Genomic DNA, 13,499 nt, shown 5'->3' with positions numbered 1-13,499 from the left:
CATGTTTTTGTCGCCAAGCTCTATTTTGCCACTTAATATTGTGGTTCTGTCATATGTATATACATATTTATAATAATTGCAATTATTTAATAAAAAGTAACTAACATAATTTTTTTACATAAGTAGGAATTGACTTAATTTTTTAAAAATATATTGTTAATATAGTTTTAAACTTGTTAATATAGTAAAAAATAAGCAATGCGGCAAAAATCGAGCTAAATGATCGCCAAGTTTGTCGCCAAGCTCTATTGTGCCACTTAATATCGTGATTCTGTCATACATATTTATAATAATTGCAATTATTTATTAAAAGTAACTAAAATATTTTTTTTTTTTACCTAATTAGGAATTTTCTTAAAATTTTTTTTATATATATATTACTTGTTTTAAAGATGTTCTGTGTTTTTGTAACTTCTGTTTTATTATGAATTCAGGCTTCTTTAATGGAGTCGCTGCTCTATACAGAGTCCCTTCATAATATTACTGAGCTCCCGGAAATTTTTAAAGCGCTTTCTGTCAGATTCCTCAGTATTTCTAAGTAAAAATTATTGAAGAAAAATAAATTGAACTAGAAAAAAATATTCAAATTTAAGTATTATAAAGAACAGTTGAAAATGTTCATGCATCGTAAATTATACTTTGCCTTTTTAATTACATTACACTCCTCAGTACCCGACCTAATGTGGTGGAAGGGCAGGCCGGATAACCAAAAAACCGGATAGGCTGAAGCTCTCTGAACTCATTTCTTTGCCCACCAATACCAGAAAATGTTTATATGCCAAAACTCACTGATATAATATATATTTTCTCGCTTATTACTGAGTACTAAGCCTTCATTTAATCTCAAGCCACGTAGAATGTGAACGCGGCTATGGCCCGGTGAACCATAGAAGCTGTTGCCGTTAACGTTGTGAGTTGAAATAGAAGGTTCTGTAGTGGTATATATATATGTTTATATACTGCACTGCATGTTTCAAGAATTTATTAGAGGAAAAGTAAATTAAAGGACATAAACTGTTCTCATTTTAATATAAATTTTGTAATGCCTAATTTAAACGCAGAAAACATAAACAAAACATTAACTGAAATTGTAGGCCTAATTCTTTAGAAAATTAACTCAAACTGATTGTATTTTTCATTGATAAATGATTATAAGGATATGAAAAGGTAAAGATAAGAACCTAAGATAAGAATCAAAACTTGCAGTTTTTAGTTTTTGAAAAAGTCCTTAATAGATGACTGCTTCAGCATTTTAATTCGTAGCAGACGCCTGCTTCCATTGGCCGGATAGTACGGAATCCGGATAGTCATGAACCGGATACTCAGGAATGTACTGTACTTTTATAATTTGGACTCACGAAACATTTTTTCTCAATAAGCATTTGAAGCAACGTTTCTAATGTCCCTAGGACTGTAATGTTTACTCTTCACTATAATGTTGAAAGTCATTATAGTGAAAGTTGAAAGTCATTGTAAATGCAGACAGTGCTTTGCTTTTATACATGCGCTTCAAAAAGTAATTAGACTATCTGAAAATGTAGTATTTTTAGAATCTTTTTTGTTCTTCCTTTGTTCGAATAATTTAAACAAGTACGGATAATTTAAATAAGTAACTTAATTTAAATAAATTCTTTCTTCGAAGTAGAAAAAAATTCAAAGGAATAATTTTTTTTTGCCATAGTTTTTGTGAGACCTCTCCCCCCCTCTTAAGATTAAAAACCTTGAAAAGTAAATAGCATTAGATTGTTGATAGATTTAAATAACATTTACAAGATTAAATAATAATTTTGTTCATACATTGCAAAAGTTGAGAAAGCTGTAGCTTTATTGTGTTTTAAATACAATCCACTCCTTGTGCCAAAGCACATTTATTGCTTAGAGTAGATATATCTACCATTAAGAATGGGTTGTTAACAAATATTCTTAACAAAAGCTACCTCTTTTGTTAAGAAAGGGTTGAGTTAATTTATGTGTTAAGCAATCTTTTAATTATGTGTTTATTCTATTCCCCACAACACTTAAATATAACTTAGAATCTTTAACCCTTTTTTGCATGATTTTTTTCTTTTTTTGTGAAATAAATCAGGTTGATATAATTCATGCTCTAGATAAAAGGAAAAATGTTTAAAAATATCCTAGTAAAAATAAATAGTATAAAATAATTTTAAAAATAATCAGTATGATGGAAATACCCATCATCATGCAAATTTACATGTTAAGCTCAATAAAAAATCTTCAGTGTCTCTTTCTTCTGAATTTCTTCACTCATTATCGCTTTTATTAGCAAAAAAACAAAAAAAAAAAAAACTCAGATTAGTTATAAAAACTTTTCAAGAAATCGTACATTTCTTCCAACCACAACAGACAGCGGAATGACAAGTTCAAACCCGCTATAATGATTGTGACATTTGATTTTTGTTTTACAGCTAAGATCCTTATTACGCAATAGTCATGAAAAAAGTTGAAAGCAACAACCAATTTAAAGTTCGTCTGTCTTTTTAGTACAATTTTTTGTTCACTAAATGTTAAGATGGAAATTTCCATCATCATGCAAAGAAGGGTTAAGTACCAGATTGTGATAGATCTTAAAGCTGTGTTATTTTAGCAGCCTTCAATTTGCTTTATTAACAATGCACCTTATCCTGTATTTGTATGTGAGTATGTTGATTCTACAAGACAAACCATTTGACCTACATCTATCAAATTTGGCACAAATGTACTTTAAAGATGCAAAGTGCAGTGAATTATAATTCTAAGAAAAAAAATTATCTATTATCCCCACTTTACAGCTTAATCAAAAATTAAACAATAATTTATTTTAAAAGATGTAAAATGCAGTGAATTATAACTATAATTCTTAGGAAAAAATTATCTTTTCATCCCCAGTTTAGCACTTAATCAAAAATTAAGCAATCATTTAGCGCTTTCCGCGATAACTGTTGAAAGCTTTATTTCATAGATTTATTTTTATATGATTTTAAATTTACTGTTGAAATAAAAATTAATCAAACATTAATTTAAAAAGTTGGAGTATTTTGACGATAATTTTTGAAAATATTATCCTAAAAAATTAATTTTTTAAATTACCTTAAAGTTAAAAAAAATGTCTCCCAATTTCTCTCTCCTAATTAAAAGTTTAAAAATATTTTATGCATAATTTGTAGTAATATATTTTTAAATTTTAAAGTAAAACTGTTTTTATTTTATAAAAACATATTTTTGATTGCGCATTTCTGTTCTTTTGTTGAAAGTTAAGAAATGATGATCCTGCTTATTTCTTCTTCACATTCTTTGGTAATATCGCAATAAATTTTAATTTTCCTTTTTTTTTCATCGATTTTTTTTTTGTGAAATCTGTAAAAAAAAGAGCTCTTTAAGATATTATGTCTGAAATACATCTGGCAAGCTCAAAGATTAGAGTTGTTAGTTTTTTAATTCTTTTGATTCATATGTTCCATGTTAGTTAAAACATGGTAATTGCATTTTTGGACGGATATTGTAATTTTGAACCGTAGTTAATTAAAATATCTGATTTGGTTCAAAGACAAATTTTTAAAAAATGGTAATGAAAATTTTTTTATTGTAAAAAATAGCTACAATAGACTTAAAAGATCACTATTAGAAGAAAAAAATACACTCATTGCCTTAGTTTTTGAAAAAAAAAAAAAAAAAAAAAAAAAAAAAAAACTACCTATTGAATGAAAATTTTGCAAAATTTTCAATGTTTGGAAAAAATAAAGCAAGTTAAAAATTAATGGAAGTATTTAGTTTTTATTTCATCTATATATAGCTCAAATTACATAAAATGTAATAAACCTCAAACTAAAAAATTATTTTAATAAATAAAAAAATTATGAGCATTTAAAGTTGCCGTAATGATTTTTTTTTTGCCAAAATTTGTCTATGTTTCGAACTTAAAGTGTCTGTAAAACATGTCTGAAGGAAGCTACCTTAAAATCCAAAGGATCACACTCTCAAAGGTTTTGGATTCATGCATACCAAATTGCATGAAATTTTATTGGACTGATTTTGAAATATCATGTTTTCTATAAATCAATCACTGTGAAATATTCATTCTTCAGAAAATGAATTTGAATATTATGTTTGTAAATTAGTTCATCTAAATGCGCTGGAAATAAATGTAGTTTTTATTCTTTTTTTAAAAACAAAAATGTCAAAAATAAACAAACTACGGCTGAGTAGGTAGAGAGTTAATAAAAATATATCAAATATTATTTTGGAGAATTTTACGGTAAAAATAAAATAAATCACTCATTTTTGGTTAAAAATACCAATGTTTCCGATTTCCTTTTTATCTGTTGTGTAATTTGAAACTACTGTATCTATAGTTCTATCTCACATGTATTAAAAACAAAGTCTGTTTTAGAATCTAAAAAATTTTATCTTTATTTTCAGATAATAAAAAAAAATTCAAAAGTTTCTAGAAAAATTATTTTTACAACCTAGGTAAAAATCATTTTTCCTAGGTTTACATTTGAATTAGAAATTCTTATCCAAACTTTAAACAGCACTGGCTGCAAAATCTGCATAGACTTCTTAGAGCATGAGTAGGGATTGCAATACCGGTATACCGGGATATCGAATACCGGTATTTTGAGTCATTTGTACAATTTTGTAATACCGGTATTCATAAGTTTAAATACCGGTTTTTCGGTATTTACTAGAAATTTTTTAAATTTTCGCCACTATATGTTCAGGTATCGTGAACATAGCAAAATAGTATACGTTTTTGTTTTTATGTCTTCCTAACGGGAAAAATTAAGTAACAAATTATAGGCTTAATTAATTGCTTAATCTAAATTAGCGAAACATGGATTATCCTTGAAAGAAAATATTGTATCCATAACGACTGATGGAGCAACAATTATGAAAAAAGTTGGAAAGTTGATTGGTGCAAATCAGCAATTGTGCTATGCACATGGAATTCAATTAGGAGTAATAGATGTATTATACCAAAAATATAAAGAACAGAAGAATCCAAATACTGTGGATATAGAAACTTCCGACTCCAACTTTGAAAAGAGTAAGAGTGAGAATGATATTGACAATGAATATAATGACAATGTAATTGAGGATGAAATATTAACCTATCAAGAATGGCCTCCCATAATTTATAAAGTTCGAAAAATTGTTAAGTTATTTAAATGCTCCCCTATAAAAAGGATATATTACTAAAATATATACTAACTGAAAATAAAACAGAATATATGTTAATATTAGATTCTAAAACACGTTGGAACAATTTACTGCTAATGATGGAACGATTTTTGAAACTGAGAAATCCAATCCAAAAAGCAATAATCGACTTAAACCTGTAAATTAATTTTTCAGATAGGGAATTCGACTTAATATCCAGAACTATATCAGCTCTACTTCCAATAAAACTGACTATTGAGGCATTATGTCGGAGAGATTCTAATTTATTAACAGCTAATACAACAATAAATTTCATGTTGCAGTCACTGAAAGAACAGCACACATCACTATCTGAAGAATTATATATTACATTGAAAAATAGCTGAGAAGAAAGGCATACCGAAATAGAAAATGTCTTATGGTATTTACATAATTCTAATGATTTTAAAAATGAAAATGAACAAGAAGAAAAGAAAAGAACGAATTCAAATCTGATTAAGTTAGAGTAAATTTTCTTAAAAATTTTTCCCGCAAACCTATCCACATTCAAAATTCGGTTCAATTATCGAAGATTATGATGTCACTACTGTCGATAGTGAAAAGGAATTGTCTCTTGAACAAAAATTAGAATTAGCGATAAATTTAAAAAATTTCAATAAACCAAAATACAATATAGAAATCAGCTATATCCAAAATCATCCGACGAGAAATCGATTTATTTGAAGATGAGGGATTTAGAGGTAAACATTTGGAAAAAGTATATCGCGCATTGCTAACAGTACCACCAACTAGCGTAGATGCCGAAAGAGCGTTTTCTACAGCTGGTCATTTTTACACAAAATTACTTTTCAGGCTTAATGACAGTACAGTTGATGCATTATGTTTTTTAAGATCACATTTCAAAAATTTGTAATAGTATCACAGACTGAATAGTGATATTTGCATTTTTTTTGTGATTTAAATAAATAAGATGTTTCTTTACTTTTTTGTGATTATACACTGTTATAATTTATAAGTTACAAATTATTTTTTGCGATATTTACAGTCTCTAACAAAACTGGCAAATAAAACAAAGAAACACCTGTGTTTTCTTTCTTTTTCTAAAATTTCTAATACCGGTATTAAAACCGGTATCCCGGTATTAAGATTTAAAAAATACCGAATACCGGTATTGAAATTTTGATCCGGTATCGCAATCCCTAAGCATGAGCCTTCCCTTTAATGATGTTAAAAGGTCCATTGCTCATCATTTCTCTTCTATCTGGCAAAAATCATGGGATCTGCAGATTGAAAATAAATTACATTTTATTAAAGCGGACATTGTTCCTTGGCCTGTTCTTCCTATACATGAGATGGATGTTAAATTGACACATCTACGTATAGGACATGCGCACTTCACCCACAAACATCTCGTATTTGGGGAAAATGCGCCTATGTGCAATAGCTGCAAAGTTAATTTTACTATTCGGCATATCTTAATTGAATATCCTGTCTTTAATTCATACCATGCCTTTTGTTACCTTGTCTTCAACATTGCAGGACTTAGTGGGTGAAAGATAACACCCAAATATTTTTAAATTCTTAAGAGCTATTGGCTTTTAACTTGTATATAGACTTTTTAATCATTATTTTTTTGCGTTGAACATTTCTTTTTGTGTTCTTGTACATTTCATCACTGTTTCAAATTCTCATAAATCATAGCTTTAAATTTTTAAATGTTACAATCATTCTCACATCCTTTTCTTTTTGAATTTTTTTTTCTTTACATATCTGTGTTAATTAAATAAATGGCCTTTTTTAATATATTTTATACTTTTACCATTGGATTGGCGCAGTATGGCCAAATATGGCTCTTGCGCCAATAAGCCACACAAACCAAACGAAACTTAAACAGCACTAGCGGGAGGGCGTATGACCCCGATAGATTTGGCGTGCACTAGGTCATCTTGCTTAAACATTAAACGTTGGTGAAATCGAGTGTCGAATCTGCCACACTAGCTCCAAAGCTTTCTATACTTTCTTAATAATTTGATTGTTTTTGAAACACCCAGTGCATTAGGAAGAAGTCTACTAGAAGAAAATGCACAGATAAATTTTACCATCGAAGTAGTAATAGCAGAAATCTCTTCATGTAAGATCATTTTATCAAAGAAAATACAGGATTCTTTTCACAACCTAATCATTCATAAACTGGCACAAGGACGAGAATAAATCAAATACACATTTAACCAGGCAGAATAGTTCCCTAAAACTTTCTCGCATATTCTCTAATAAACTTGTCATGCCAGAGAGCGCCTTACACGGCACTGGCGTAAAATAGCTATGAAATACTAATTTTTGGCTTGCAGTTAGTATTTTTAATGAATCTATCTAGTCATACTTGGCGATTAATTACTGGCATGCGGTTAATAGTATCCAAAAATAGAATTTGTGTTTTTCTCAATTGATTGAAACAAAAATTTAACACACAGTTTCACCTGTAGTCACAAAATCCAATGCCAAATATGATATTGTTACGAATCTGTGAGGCGGCTTCCCAACATAGTCAGTTCCATAGGAGATCCCAGAGCTTGGCGACAAACTTGTCGACCATTTGGCGACTTTGGCGCCAAAATAGATTATATCCGAAACATCTAGAATTTTCCCGATCCGTCCAGTAGGAACGGAGATACGCCACGAACGTTCCTGATTGGTTGAGAGGCTTCTATCCCAGCCTCCTGATACCTATAAAAGGAAGCAGTCCTGCCGCTGCCGAGTAGTGGTGACCCAGCAGTGGTAGAGTAGTCGGAAGCGACAAAGTAGAGTCGTCGGGATCGACGGGGAAGAACGAGTCTTCCAGAGAGAGAGTAGTTGTGAACCAGACAGTGAATTGAGTCGTGGACCAGTGGAGTCGAAGAGTAGTCGGAAGCGACGGAGAAGAACTCGTCTTCCAGGGACTAGCGGAGCAGCGACGGAGTAGAGCTGCTGTGTATACTGTTGTATGCTGCACGTCTCGGCTGAAGATAATCGTCAGCCTGTATATAGTTGTCGTCTTTGTGCTGTCCTGTGTGTCTTCGTGTAAATAAACGTCGTTGTTTTATTTTCTACTGCCGCCTGCTGATGGAGCGTTCTTCACACCATATAACCCCCACTATCCAAACGAACCCGGAAAATTTTCGTAACAATATATTTAAGTCACTGTGTCTTTGAATTATCGCGTTCACATGCTTCTGAAAATACAGACTAACAGACAATGAATATATTGTAGGATTTGGCTCAAAATTTGACAGGTCGTTTTTTAATTATCGTGTTAATATACATTCGAACAACCGGACTTCTCTAAATAGATTTTACTCAAAATTTGATAGAAATATGCAAATTTGGTGTATACCAAATTTTAACAGTCTAGCTCAAAGCGTTTTCGAGTTATCTTTGTCACAGAAAAATAAAGAGACAGAGAGAGAGACGGAAAATTTCTAAAAATGTGTTTTTCGAGTTCAGGGAGATCTAAAACGTGGAGATTCGTCAAAATCTCGACTTCGAAGTTTTTGACGATTACTATACTACATATACTTACCAGAAAGTAAAAATTAAAACAACATACTTTATTGAAATGCTGATTTTTTTTTCGTAGAGTAATGGAGAAATTCAGAGAACTTTCAGTACTCAATTTTTTCTGGTTTAATATTATAACAAAAATTCGAATTGAAAATCCAGTTTCCTAAATCTCTAGTTGAACAAACTAGAGAGCTTCGAAAATTTGATTTGTCTTAAAAATATCAAATATTTAATCATAATAAAAAAATATTATATTATGATTAAAATATATATAAATGATACATTTCTTCCAAAATAATATTCATTTTTATACTAAATTCTTAGTGTCCTAACAATGTTGTAAATACATTCATGAATCAGTCATCGCTAGTTGTTTGATTAAAGCTGATCTGGTTTAAATATGATTAGAAGATAAAATTTAAGGAATGCATGTTGCGATCTTATAAACAGACTTAATACCAAATGAGACAAAATATTAAAAAAGTAAAATTAATAAAGAATTGATTGACGAAGGTACTGGGTATTCATTCAAAACTCACATAAGAAGACGGTATAAGATCTCACGATCGAAATGCAGATAACGAAATAATCAGGTTTATACGTTTCTGGCATGCAAATCTGCTTCCTACTTTCTTTGATTCCTGAATTTTGATTCACCTTTTGCATCCTGAAGAAGCAATCTGAAAAACAGCGGGAGTGGTCTCACAAAACCTTTCTAGCATATTCTCTAATAAAGATGCCATCCCAGAGAAAGTTCTCCCACTGGTGTAATGTCAGCTCAGGTGTCGTCCTCGTCATCTGACCGAAGTTCAAAATTACGAGGTACGTCCCAAAATAGCACTAGTGTTATTTTAAAACGGGACATTAATATAACTAAAATAAACCCAGAGAAAGTTTAATAAATAACATTGGCATACAATAGTTACGAAATATTAATCTTTGGCGTGAATTTACTATTTTTACTGCACATATCGTATGATCTTTGGTGTGTTTTTGGCGATTAATACCTGGCATGCGGTTAATAGTATTAGAAAATCAAATTTGTGTTTTTTCCCCCAATCAATTGAAACAAAAATTTGACACAAAACTCCACTTTTAGTTGCAAAATCCCATATCAAATTCCGTATATTTAAGTCAATGCGGTTTTGCGTAATCGATTCTTTATATTTCTGAAAGTACAGAACGACAGACAATCACTTCCTTGTTGGATTTCTCACAAAATTTGATAAGTTTCTAAACTATTGATTCTAAATCTGTGCATCACATTTTATCTATCTAGCTCACAAAGTTTCTTTGCTATCGGATTAACGTATATTCGGACAGCAAAATTTCCTCTGCACGGATTTTGCTCAAAATTTCATAGAAATCTATAAATTTTGTGTTAATACCGAACAACAGATTTCATTTGTCTAGCTTAAAGCGGTTTTGAGTTATCTTTGTCATAGACAGAGAGATGGACATTTTCCAAAAGTATCCGTCACAAAATGTTTTCCGAACTCAGGAGGTCTAAAATGTGGAGATGCGTCAAAATCGCGAGTTCGATTTTTTTTTTTAAGGATTACAATATTTTCTCTATATTTACTCTTTGTCTAGACTATTTTATCAAGACAAACTGAAATTTTTTTTTTATAAACCAACTGAAAGATTAATAAATTCACACAAGACAGATGAAATAAATCAAACCACATTTAAAAATAAAACACATTTTATTGAAATTATAACATTTTTGGCATGTTAATGGCAAACCCCAGTGGGTATTTGTAAGTTGATTTTAATATTCTCAACAACATCTTTTCAAACTGGAAATGCAGTTTCCTAAATCTCTCGTTGAATAAACGAAACGCGATATTTGATTTATTTTAATAAAAATTAATCATTGATCCATTTCTTCCAAGATCAAATTCATTCTTTTATATACATTTTTTGTGTTCTAACAATTTTGTGCATATATACAGTCAAACCTGTTTTTGTGCGGTCCTTTTTTTATACGATTTATTTTTATGCACTATATGAATTCCATTGATTTGGCATTATTACACCGTTGTAATGTTTTCTGTCATTTTATATATGTACAGTGGACCTGTGTACATATGCTCTATCAGTGTACATATGTACGTATATACATTAATGTAATAAACATATATACAGAGGACATGTGTGCATATGTTCTATCAGTGTACATATGTACGTATATACATATATACATTAATGTAATAAACATATATACAGAGGACGTGAACATATGTTCTATCAGTGTACATATGTACGTATTGTACCATTGTACATATATATATTAATTGTATCAGTGTACATATATACATTAATGTAATAAACATATATACATTAATATAATGTATATGGCATACGATGCATACATATATCATGCCCTATTTGTTTGAATTTTGTTTTATGCGGTTAAGCTTGTTTTTCTTTTATGTGATTCCTACAGTACAAAAATTAAGTTTGATTGTATGTGAACAAATCATCGTCAGTATAATTCCTTCATTGCTATTCTTTGAAGACAAGCAATGAAACAATTTCATCATTTTCTCATGAGAAATATTTCCAACCTCATTGCATACAAATGAAGAACAGATTCTTATAAAGGGTATACAAATAATTTCCATAAAACAGCTTCTAATAAAAGTATACAAATAACTTCCATGAAACAGCTTCTAATAAAAGTATACAAATAACTTCCATGAAACAGCTTCTAATAAAAGTATACAAATAATTTCCATGAAATAGCTTCTAATCAAAGTATACAAATAACTTCCATGAAACAGCTTCTAATAAAAGTATACAAATAATTTCCATGAAATAGCTTCTAATCAAAGTATACAAATAACTTCCATGAAACAGCTTCTAATAAAAGTATACAAATAATTTATATGAAACAGCTTCTAATAAAAGCATACAAATAATTCCTATGAAACAGCTTCTAATAAAAGTATACAAACAATTTCCATAAACAGCTTCTAATAAAAGTATACAAATAACTTCCATGAAATGCAGCAATACATTTTTATCCAATCATTACAGATTCAGAGTAAAAAAGAAAAGCTTAATAACTCAGGGAAAACATTACCACTATGCCACGAATACAGGGATTTCCACAGAAGGTACAATGGCAACAACTCATCAAACAACCAAAGACACCTTCCGTGTAACGGACAGGTAATCAGAACTCACTGAAGCACCGAGAGAAAAGTTTGGCGGACTCCGTATTCATGAAAAATAATGGAGACGTTCATCTAAAAATATGCAGCGATTCAATCATAAATCAGAAAAGATTTAAACCATGTCTCTGTGACTTGCTTTAACACTTGACGAGGTATGAAATACAAATTACAAACATATGAAGAAATAACGTTTCGCAAATGATTGCTATACACATGAGTAACTGAAACATTTAATAATCTTTTTAACGCAAAGTTTGGCACAAATGCATTTCTAAATTATAATAATGATGCAATAAGTCTCAACTCCACGTGTACGACATAGAATAGTTCACTCTTTAATGCGTACGTTATACAGGTAATGGTATTGAATTTGTATAAATTCGATGAGGTTTATTAAGATACTTTTTTTTTCTTCTTTAAAATATTTCATCATGTATAACACAAACAAAAGATTCTTCTGGGTGAATAAGAAATATTATTTTAAAGGCATTTCAGACAAAATTCTTTACTGCGTACGACATAACAGTAAGATTTTTCATTAAATAGGAGCGTCTCATACGAAAGCCTTGTGGAATAGTAGAGCTGAAATCTTAATAAATATAACCATAAATTTATTTAATTTTGAACGCGATATCTTAATTTTTAAAACAAACTAATGGCATTCTTTTTTAGAGCTTTCCATAATTAAGAGAAAGGCAGTTAAGAAATTATACTTATCATCGAAGAGAGAAGATTCAAACAATACGTATTTCTGCCATCGCACATATGCAATATCAAAGCACATTCATTCCATTTTATACCATGTGAAAGGAAGAATGTACTGCCAGGAATGAATTGGTATCTTTTTCCTTTCCACAGATAGCTAAAACACGATGTAGAACGTTTGCAGAAAATTTTTACGCGTCTAAAGATGGAATATAAATATATATATAAAAGATAATTACCGATAAATACAAAAATAATTAAAGAATTTTATAACTCTAAATATTTTCATAATTGCATACAAAAGTAGCAACTACACATGTGCATTTTTAAGAACTTTCTAATGTCTGATGATTATTTTTGTCGGCCCATCGCATTACGTAAATTTTTATTAATGAGAGTAAGAAATGCAGGAACCAGAATAAAGAAATAAGAAAGTAAGTATAAGAAGCAGAATAAGAAAGTAAGTATAAGAAAAATAAACGGAAGCAATTATTTTGAATTTTTAATTAAAACTAATTGCTTTTTGCTATATTAAAATTAATTTAGTTAAATTTTTCTTCGTTCAAATTTATCTATATTCTAATCAAAAATCTTATTAAAATTTTTGAACAGTTGAATAAAATTTTACTAACGAGAGTAAGGAATACAAGAATAAAAATAAAAATATAAGAAATTATTTTTCCAATTAAACAGAAATTGCTCAGTTAAATTTCTTTATTCAATTTTATCTATTTTCTAATCAAAAATCTTATTCAGTTTTTTTTCCAGTTTTTATTAACGAGAATAAGGAATGCAAGAATCAAAATAAGAATGCAAGTAAAAGAAAAATAATTCGGATTTTTAAATAAGGCGAATAAAAAAATTAATAATTGTTTAGTTAATTAATAACTTTTTTGTTCAAATTTATTTATATGCTAG

This window comes from Argiope bruennichi, chromosome 10 (genome assembly GCF_947563725.1).
Source record: "Argiope bruennichi chromosome 10, qqArgBrue1.1, whole genome shotgun sequence".
NCBI lineage: Eukaryota > Metazoa > Arthropoda > Arachnida > Araneae > Araneidae > Argiope > Argiope bruennichi.
The sequence above is the reverse complement of the archived record's forward strand: the minus strand, read 5'-3'. Positions refer to the sequence as shown.